Source organism: Diadema antillarum, unplaced genomic scaffold (assembly GCF_040938485.1).
Source record: "Diadema antillarum isolate AM-2024a unplaced genomic scaffold, OU_Dant_1.0 scf00000005, whole genome shotgun sequence".
Taxonomy (NCBI): domain Eukaryota; kingdom Metazoa; phylum Echinodermata; class Echinoidea; order Diadematoida; family Diadematidae; genus Diadema; species Diadema antillarum.
This window is the reverse complement of record NW_027270894.1, coordinates 135,599-146,796: the sequence shown is the minus strand read 5'-3', so window position 1 is coordinate 146,796 and position 11,198 is coordinate 135,599. Positions and strand designations below refer to the sequence as shown.

The 11,198-nt window shown below is 38.8% G+C and overlaps 1 non-coding gene across 1 annotated transcript; it reads right to left on the bottom strand.

The window, feature by feature from the left end:
- Nucleotides 1-10,265: 10,265 nt before the first annotated feature.
- Trnat-agu (transfer RNA threonine (anticodon AGU)) lies at nucleotides 10,266-10,339 on the bottom strand. The gene has a single exon. It is a non-coding gene; the product is annotated as a tRNA-Thr (tRNA).
- Nucleotides 10,340-11,198: the final 859 nt, after the last annotated feature.

The following is an 11,198-nucleotide window of genomic DNA, read 5'->3' as shown; positions in this document are numbered from 1 at the left end:
TTACATGCACTAGACTATTATACACTATACACGTATACTTAGATACAATAACATTCCAGCAGCTTAGTTTCGTGGTTTTACAATGAATGACTTAATACTTAAAGCACGTACAAGATCCCTCTCTCTTTTTTTTTTCTTAAACCCTGAACGGTAGACCCGCTGCCACGGCACTTTGATTTTGGTGTCACTGCCTCTTCCCCCTGCATTTTGGAAGAAAAAATAAAAACTGCAGAACTAGATACTCTTGCAACTAATACCAGCAACGTCCAATCTTACTGTTAAAAACATGTTAATTACATGGGATAATGTCGGTATAATGTACTATGGCCAACTGAGTGAGGAATATCAGAACAATGCAGTAAGGGAAAAATCCTGTCGTTTGGAAAAAATCTTGTCAGTGTAATTTATTTAATGATAAAACCTCAACAGATAATTATTATTGTTATAACAACTTAGTTTGCATGCATACTTACACGTTTGATTGTTCATATTGGGTATGAAACAAAGATGGTCTTGTTCTTGCTTTGAATGTAAATTAAAAAATATTTTGTCCATGACCGTCTAATTAAACAACTGTATTAGCCGTGTACAACAAACGTTAACATCTTGGTTTGTGCTTTGTTTTTGTTATTTTTTTTTCTTCAGAAGTGCATGTGCATTGTGATTTTAATTTTTCATACATGTAGTGACATAAGGAATTCAATTAGAATAAAAATACTAACTCACGTAATATCAGCTTTACTGAAATAATAAAGGAAATGTATTGTTAAACATAATAGATGATGTACATTTTGTATTTTTAACTCTTTCACTGTCATGTTTATTTCTTGTCCACTAGTTTGTGTGTGAAATAAGTTCACATTTGACTCACTGGCACAGAAGGGTTAACAGACGTTACCAATTTGTATATTCTCTCGAGGAGTTAGAGGGGATGGCTAGTAACTGACAAATGGGACTCAGTGGGGATGCTGGGGGATGATTGTTCAACCCTTGTGGGATCATAAAGAGTACATTATACATCTATTGTTGTGTGAAAATTATTTGCTTCAGAATGATCTCATATTCAAGTAATGTGCAGTTTAATGTTTCCGGGTTAGCGTGCCTGTACAGTGACGGGGCGATCGTTGACGGGCCGTTAACGATTTGATTTTCAGAGATTAGAGATTTTCTCCAGTCGGTCACTCATCAGAAGCAAAGTTTATTGTTTCCGGCCACCCAACCGAAGTGTATCGGATCGGGGTCCGATGAATCCTACTGGTGTTGATCGACTATCAGGTCAGTGGCAGACATGTCGGGCGATGAACCGATGAGGCAAAGTCGTCCGATGAGGATCACGTGCGACACGTCTGACACTGATCTGGTAGTCGACCAACCTAGGCAGATTCGTCGGACTGTGATCCCATACCCTTCGGTGGGTGGCTGAAAGCGATAAACAATGCTTCCAATGAGTGACCTATGAGAATAATTCTCCGAGGAATGTGGGTATTATAGTCGAGTAGACAGTGACATAGACGGTGTACAATTAGTACCATTTTGACCCTGCATCACAAATTTTTAGATAAGAGCATTATTAGTTATTCTAAAAGAGCAGAATTTAAGCTTCAAAATGATGTATAACTCAAATCAAACGGACTGTAATAGCCTATTTAGATATTGGAAGGAAAGCACACATTCAGGAAAAGTGAAAAGAGGCTCTGAAGCACAAGGCCTATTCAAGCGCTTAACCTTTTTACCAAACGGTGCTCGCTGTGCGATGAAGGGAACAAAAAAAAAACCAAAAAACAAACAGGATGTAAATCACTGGAGTAACAACAATGAAGGAATTCGAAGATTAAGCTGAAATTGATCGTACTTTATTAACACACTCTGGCCATGATTAATGCCAACCTTCAAAGCAGCAGTATCATCCTCTCTAAAGTCGTTAGAGTTGAAAATGATGAGTGCGTTCAGGGTTTTTATGAAATGAAATGGGGACTCTCAAGACACTCCTAATCACAATATTCTAAGAAAAAGTGTTCGAGATAAACGGCTAAAAGCACACTTTAATGGGATGGTACAGCATTGGTGTGGATGAGAATTGGGCTTTTAACATTTTTGCGAGATACCAAGAAAACACTTATGATATAGTACAGAACATACTATTTTAAGAGGAATTCAAAGTTTATTTGATGAAAATCGGATGTGGAATGACTGAAACATCCAAAAACAAAAAGTCAAACAAAGCGATCGTAATAAAGTGTGGGTCTCACACTTAATTAGAATCGCTCTTTTTTTGGATATCTCAGCGATTTCAAAACCAATTTTCATCAAATAAGCGTTGGATTCCTAGTAGAATTACATGCTCTTTCATATTTGATAAGAGGTTTCTCATCATCTCACCAAAAATGTTAGAAACCTTAAATTAAGTCTCGACCAAAACTGTACGATCCCTTTATGTTCGTTTTATGATCCCAAATTTTAGCATAATGCATAAGAAGACTTGCTCTTTCTCAAAATATGAAAAAGTGAAGGTTGGCTAGGTTGACCCAGTTCACCTATTTTCAGTCCTCACACAAAATCAATGCGTGCGATTTTTTTTTTTGTTTAATGATGTGCGGTCACAATTGGTTCACCCAATAGGCTTAAGCCCCCGTTCCACTATCACGATTTGGACCCCGATCTGTCCCGATCTAGCAGATCGGGAGAGAGCGGCAAAAGCGTACGGGGATCGGAAGCATCGTAGCAGCAGCGTGTGGAGGTCGGGGTTGGAGCGGACATTTTTTCAGATCGGGAAGAAATTTTGAACCGGTTCAAAATTTCTTCCCGATCTCCCCGATCAAAATTGGCATATCTTTAATCGTACTGCAAGCGGGGAGAGCGTAGTGACAGCGTAAACGCAGCGGGGAGAGCGTAGTGACGGCGTAAACGCAGTGGGATAGCGTAACAAGGTCTTTCTGAGCGTAGTAACATCGGCACAAGAACGGGAAGTAATTTTAGCTGTAATTTTCGAAGAAGAAGAAGAAGAGATGAAGAAAAAGAAGAGAGGAAAGCAGCGAAGCAGCTACCCAAAAGGCGAAGAAAGAGAGACTGCACGTGATGCTGAAAGAGAAGGAAGATGACATAGCAGAATTTTGAAGAATATGAAATCATCTACAACTGGAGGAAGACGGACTATAAAAGCAAGAAAAAGCCTTGGAAAAATCAGCACGTCTTTTTTATACAATGCATTGCTGCAAAAGAACCGTGAGTTGAGGAGCCTCTTCGAGGTCCACAGTATATTTCTTCGGTTCTGCATGCTAATAAGTTGACTGACTGCAGATCGACAGTCGAATCGGGATACATCGGGGCACATCGGGCACTTTTCAGCTCTCTGTACGGGGTAACAGCGTGATAAGATCGTATAGATCGTTCAGAGCGTAGATACAGCGTGCATCGATCGGATAACATCGGCAATATCGCACTGACAGCGTAGCTACATCGTTCTAAAGCGTACCGGCAGCGGCGGAGATCGTAATGTCTCATTCCCGATCATCGTAGTAAGAGCGTAGCAAGCACTTGGTAGTTGTAACTGCAGCGTACTTAGAGCGTTCTAATAGACAGGGCAGAGCCAGGCAAAAACTGCCTTTTTTTCCAGTCAAGGTTTTCTCACTTGATTCTGGTACTTTAGACCATACTTAACAAAATAGGCTTCTGCGCCATCTTGAAATCTGTCCCGAATCCAAGATGGCCGCCAAAAATCTAAAATGGCCGCCAGAAGACCTAAAAAGTGCCTTCTGTGTTAAGATTTGTCTAGGGATGGGTTTTTTTTTTTAACTCTATTTGATGATAAATGGTAAGAGGAATAAGATTCAGTGGATTTAGATTAGAATCAGTTTCTTTTTTATTGCGAAAATCCAACATGGCCGCCAGACGCAGCTCCCGAAATTAATAAATGTCATAATAACCGGAGGGCCAAACCCTAAAAACTCGCTTACTTAACGAATGAGTTCCACTCTCTACAAACTAAGTAGACCATGCTTATTTTCAAATTTCTATTGTAACAAACAACATACCACTGGTCTACCTCAAAAAATTTGTTGCGAAAGCCTCCAAATCCAAAATGGCGTCCAAGATGGCCGCCATATTTACTGAATTTGCTATTTGAAAGATAGAATTTGATAGAAACATCAAATTTCAACAAATGTGATATCATATGAAAGAGAATAAAATTTCCTACAAGTTGATACCATTTTTGTGGGAGATTGTGATAACTGGATTGAGATTTTAAGGAAAAATACTCATTTTTTGATATTTTTCTGAAATAAGGAAAATCATGAAAATGCTTGATTCAGCATAAATCAGAAAAAACTGAAGGATTATCTTGAAACACTTTAAAGAATTTTGTTTAACATATAATTAATATTTGGAGAAAATTAGGGGTCAGTACCATATGCGGTTTAGGAGTTATAATGTCTCAAACTTGAAAACTCACTATGTAAAAATTTCCACTTCAGCTGTGACAAGACCTTGTTGGTCGTAAAGAGAGTCTGCACGCGCCAAGACTACTACACGCACCACTGGCACTGACGCTTGTAGCAGTACCAGTGGTGCGTGTAGTAGTCTCCATAAAAACCCATGACGGTTTGAAATAGCACTACAATGTTCAAAATATATAAAAACTAAAACGTTGTAAGAAAAATCTATTCACAGTGAATACACTTTCAGCATGCTTATTTGTAAATTCAATTCAATTCAATTCAGTTCAATTCAATGTTTTATTTCATTTTTCGACAAGAACATATAAACATCACTTCTTCCTTTTTGGTAACAGAAAATCAGGTGCTCAAAACTATGTAGGATGAAAAGAATACAATAATTGTAGCACCTTACAATCATTACAGATTATCATAAAACTCGAGTGATTTGAAGTAAGTAAACATTCTGGATAATTCGAAAAATGGAGGGATCCACTAAAAAGACAAGTCTTCTAGAATGTGGGCCCCTCAGAAATGTGAATATACTGCATGAATAATCATTTTGGACAGTGTTATTTGAACAATATACTGAAAAGTAATTTCGCACAACACATTTAAAAGCAACTTTGAGAAATTGCCGCCATGTCGGATTTTTCGGGGGGGGGGGGGGGGGTGCTCGGATCAGAAGGGCTTTCAAGGACATGTCCGGATCAGATATTATTACACACATCCCATCATCATTCACGTTTCTACAACAGCAGAGCAACATACAAGTACAAAAGCATATCTTTGATACAGAAGCATTTCTTTTTTTAAATCAAAGATCGGGCCTTACCCAAACACTAAAATGAGCTCCACCCCCCCCCCCCCCCCCCCCAAAAAAAAAGTTATAATGATAAATAAATAAATCCTCAATATGGTTTAAACAAGGACAATATATATGATAGACAGCAATACAAGAAATTCTAAAAATATATCAAATTATTAATCAAGATTTGACTCTGACGCAACACACTAAAGGTATCGTTTACCATTGGAAGAGATATCACATTCGATTTATATGTGCAGGTTAGTTGTATCACAAAACATTCTACCATGTAAAATATATATATATATATATATATATATATACATAATGAAGCCTAAAACATACGGAGATATCACCATTTCTTTTCAAGAAACCATAACATTGATAACTGTTGACAGCTTAGTATAGAACTAGAAATGTCGCTACGGCGACTGGTATGCCTCCGCCATAATGCATGGTTCTCCTAATAGGTCTATAGTACAATGTCTTGACAATGTGTGATGACAGTTTCACACAATTGGCAAAATATTAAAATGACAGGTTTGCCACAAATGTGCTGAATGTTCACTTTCCTAGAACTAGGTTCAATTGGATGAATGATTAAAACGTCAGAGTGCAGGTATTTGTGGAACTGATGATTTTTACTTGACTTTTGACCCTTTTATAAGTTTATGCATTGAGTAATTTTCAAGGTATTGAGAAAAAGTATAATTTCAGTATCAAATGGTAAAATAGCATTATCTAAACCTGGCCTTTGACCTTTGACCTCACAGTTCCAAAGAGAATCACTGTCAGGTAGAACATGCATAAATATCTAAGTTTCATGATGATACCTTGAGTTACTTTCGAGATATGGAGGAAAAAGTGCAATTAAGCACTTTCACTTGACCTTTGACCTTTTGACTTTTGACCTTTTGGCAAAAACTTCCCACAGAATATATATTTGGTAATACATGCATACATCAAGTTAAAAAAACAAATCTTCAGGCATTGCATAAATATAAGTAGTGATATTTTGAGGAGTTGACCTTGACCTTTGACCCCCCTGACCTTTGACTCATGACCCCCAACTTTCCTAGATAATCACTGCCCATCGGTACAAGCATATATATACTAAGTTCCATGAAGATAACCATTTGCGAGATATGGAGAAAAACATGAAATTTCAACCTTTTTTTTTCACAAAATAACCTGTGACCTTTGACCTTTGACCCCATGACCCTAAAATCCAAACAAAGTATTATCCCCCCAGGATATACCCTCATACCAAGTTTGATGTAAAACCACCACACGGTTCTTGAGATATCGACAAAAACAAAACGGGACGGACGTCCGGACGTACGTACGGACTGACAGACGGACGGACGACCCGAAAACATAATGCCTCCGGCCACTTCGTTGGCGGAGTCATAAAAACATATCTGAACAATCTACTTTGAAATAATAACGATCAGCGTCACCTGAGCTACCACTTGGTATGAAAAGTTAGTTTGCAGGCACAAACTCTTGTTTGTCAAAAAAAAGTCTGCGCGCACCAAGACTACTACACGCACCACTGGCACTGCTGCAAGCGTCAGTGCCAGTGGTGCGTGTAGTAGTCTTGGCGCGTGCAGACTCTCTTTACGACCAACAAGGTCTTGTCACAGCTTAAGTGGAAATTTTTACATAGTGAGTTTTCAAGTTTGAGACATTATAACTCCTGAACCGCAAATGGTACTGACACCTAATTTTCTCCAAATATTGATTATATGTTAAGCAAAATTCTTAAAAACGTTTCAAGATAATCTTTCAGTCTTTTTCTGATTTATAATGAATCAAGCATTTTCATGATTTTCCTTTTTTCAGAAAAATATCAAAAAATGAGTGTTTTTCCTTTATATCTCAATTCAGTTATCACAATCGCCCACAAAAATGGTATCAACTTGTAGGAAATTTTATTCTCTTTCATATGATATCACATTTGTTGAAATCTGATGTTTCTATCAAATTCTATCTTTCAAATAGCAAATTCAGTAAATATGGCGGCCATCATGGACGCCATTTTGGATTTGGAGGCTTTCGCAACAAATTTTTTGAGGTAGACCAGTGGAATGTTGTTTGTTACGATAAAAATTTGAAAATAAGCATGGTCTACTTAGTTTGTAGAGAGAGTGGAACTCACTTGTTAAGTAAGCAAGTTTTTAGGGTTTGGCCCTCCGGTTATTATGACATTTATTAATTTCGGGAGCTGCGTCTGGCGGCCATGTTGGATTTTCGCAATAAAAAAGAAACTGATTCTAATTTTAATTCACTGAATCTTATTCCTCTTACCATTTATCATCAAATAGAGTAAAAAAAACCCATCCCCAGACAAATCTTAACCACAGAAGGCACTTTTTAGGTCCTCTGGCGGCCATTTTGGATATTTGGCGGCCATCTTGGATTTGGGACAGATTTCAAGATGGCGCAGAAGCCTATTTTGTTAAGTATGGTCTAAAGTACCAGAATCAAGTGAGAAAACCTTGACTGGAAAAAAAGGCAGTTTTTGCCTGGCTCTGCCCTGTCTATAACATCGTACTGTGTCCAGATCGGCTCAGGTTTTACCCGATCCTTCCCGACCTGAGAAAATTGTCAAATCGTAGTGAGAACGGCATAGTGGAACGGGGGCTTTTCGTTCCTTCGGGTGTTCGCGTTCGCGTCGGGTGGTCGCGTTACCCGACATTTCGTAGATTAGGTGCCCTAATCTACGAAGGGTCGGGTAAGGATGGGCAAAATAATCACAATTTAATACAGATAATCCTTGACATAAGGCTGATCGTTTAACACGACTATACGTAAAAAAGTGTCATGCAAGTGACGAAGTATCGGGTGAATCAGGGACGGCGAAACCAGTGAATAAATCAAAGCAAAAGACATGACGTACAGGCCACAAAATAGCACAAAAATGGCAATAACAAATAAAAGTGTATAAGATATCCTCAGAAACATAATTTTATGGCTAAATAAAACAATTACAGTACAGGATGGAGAATATAAATACATTGTATTTAAACTTCCGAAAATATCCTCTATTAGGTCCTATGGAACAGTAAAACACGCAAAAACTTACAGACATGGTTGTCAGTGTACGCTCGCTATTGCAACCAGATACATGTGTATGGACATGGCTAAATTATGTTAAAATGTTTGCAACAAAATCACGACGGTACAGAATAGCTATCCTCATTCAATCCCAAAGTTTGCATTTTGCACAGTCTCTAGAACATAGAATTACATCATGGTAAAGCAGAGAACATGAACTGAACCAATTAATCAGAGTTCTGTGTGAGTCTACTCTGACCAACTAAACAAACTATAATCAGTTTATTGAATAATATTTCAGAAAGGGATTAAAAAGGTTTCACAATCTTATCAGATTTTGAAGGGATTATTTCATGCACCCGGGTAACCAGACTCTGATGATAATCGATTGATATCTGAAAAGAATTCCATCTTTTCAGTCAAACAACACAAGTATTCGCAGTGATCTAAAAGAATGTCTCCATATCGATACTATAATGGTTTTGTACAATAAAGGACATTTATCCTGAAATAGGTCCCCACTCCATTCACCGCCATTCAGTACACGTACAAGTGTACATAATTTGTATTTCGTCATAGTGCAGCCGGTGACTGCTGTCAACCTCCATAGACTTTGCACATGGTAAAGACACACGCACCTAGAGGGGACCGATATCACGATTCAGCCCAATAAAGCCCATGGAGGTGGTATGAGCTAGCTGTCACCAGCAGCGAAGAAATAAGTGGAGACAGAAACCACGATAATGCCGATAACAATGTTGTCAAGATGTTCAGATAGAACAGAAAGGACCAGATTGTTGTGATCCACGAGTCGAGACGACTAAAACTTTCGCCGCACATACTGTACAATATGAATGGTCGTCCATTGAAACCTGCATTATCACTTCATCGTACGCGAGCGTATCGCTTTGTCATAGTTATGTACGGCGAGCATTATGTGCTGCTAGCCTTGTATACAAACGCTCGTGATCATTTTTTCAGAGTAAAAACGTAGGAATACAATCGCGTATTTGGAGATAAAACACGCGATCGTTCGTAAATTTGCACTGGCTTTTTCTCGAAGATTCGGGTAAGCTGTACCCGATACTTCGTAAATAATAGGGGTCTAATTCTCAAATGCTCCACCCGACCCTTTGTATATTAGGGCATATAATCTACGAAAGGTCGTGTATCGCGACCACCCGACCCGAACGCGATCACCCGATGAAACGAAGTAAGCCCTACAAAAGTGTTTACGCCTACAGACCAACCTTCTGTCTGTTAATATTATAATGTGTATGATGGTGCATGTACAATGCTTAATTTTATCCTATACTTGTCAATCATTAATTTGCTATGTTTGAATTATTTGATATATTGTAACAAAGTTATATTCTTATAAGGGGCTGAATGGATTTTAATGCGTTTTTTTTTCATGACATTCTTAGCGCGTCTTCATTCCATTTGGAAGTCAAGTGAAAATCATGTTATATTGTGTGGATTATCCAGTTGATTATGAGCATTTGTATTGTTGTTATTGTTGCTGTTCTCATACTTGTTTGGATGGAAACAGAACTAACGCCGTCATGGCAGTATGAAATAAGTGGGACTCCAATAAAATGAACGCATATGGAATGCATTTCGAGTTGAATACACAGCAATCAACGATTGCCTCTCAATTGCCGTTATTCACCCGTAATGAAGAAAACTGTGTATCTATGGCTTATGATGTAGCGTGTGTCGATGATTTATTCCAAAGGAGACTTTGCTATGAGGTAATAAACAGATGACTTCACATCGGTATCAAATATCGTACAAGCTTTGCTTGCTAGTGAGACCCTCCAACTCCACTACGCATGACTATGTTTGTATATATATATATAAATTGAAACAAGAGAGGGGAAACTGACCAGAAATTGAAACAAGAGAGGGGAAACTGACCAGAAACAAAGAATAAATGGCGAAAACTTTGAGCAAAGAAAATGGGTTTTCATCGGGATTCGAACCCGAGACCTCCGGATTACTAGACCGGTGCTCTACCGACTGAGCTATTGAAAGCCCTAGATCGGTGTTCGTCCCAAACCCTTAATTCTCTTTGCTCTATAGCTTCTGACCACACGAGCAAAGAGAATTAAGGGTTTGGGACGAACACCGATCTAGGGCTTTCAATAGCACAGACGGTAGAGCGCCGGTCTAGTAATCCGGAGGTCTCGGGTTCGAATCCCGATGAAAACCCATTTTCTTTGCTCAAAGTTTTCGCTATATATATATATATATATATATATAATAGCATACATACTTATGATACAGGCCGGCAGTGCATGACAAAAGTTATAGTGCACGCAAAATATAACGATTGCAAACGATAACCCACTATCGATTCGATATCGGTTTTTGCTCCCTCATTTTAATCATCGAGTACTTGAATCCCGCACCTTATCAACGCGATTGCGCCACAACCGCGATATGCTTTGCTCGATATTATCGTTATTCTCAATTCTCGCAGGCTGGCTATGCCAGCAACTTATCTGTGTGGGATCGTAGACTTTCAGCGGCAGATTTAAACATGGAAGCTGAAATGAACAGGTTCGCTACTTTTAGAGAGACTGATCTATATAAACAGTATCTTAGATAATATGGACACAAAGGATGCCATCAAATACGCCCTACGAATTTTGGACTCCTACTGTTCTGAAAAAGGAATCAATCCGACGGATATTACTGAGCAAGTCAACCCAAGATTTGTGCCGCTTTCTCCGTACATTCTACGCGGAAGTGCGCCGTGGAAATGGGCAGCGTGTGGTGTGTACAGTATACGCTAAGCGCTCTTTAATCACGCTACGCTATGAACTTTACTACGACATTCACAACACACTCTCGGAATCCGCATGTGCAGCAATGCGGCCTGGCACGAGCCT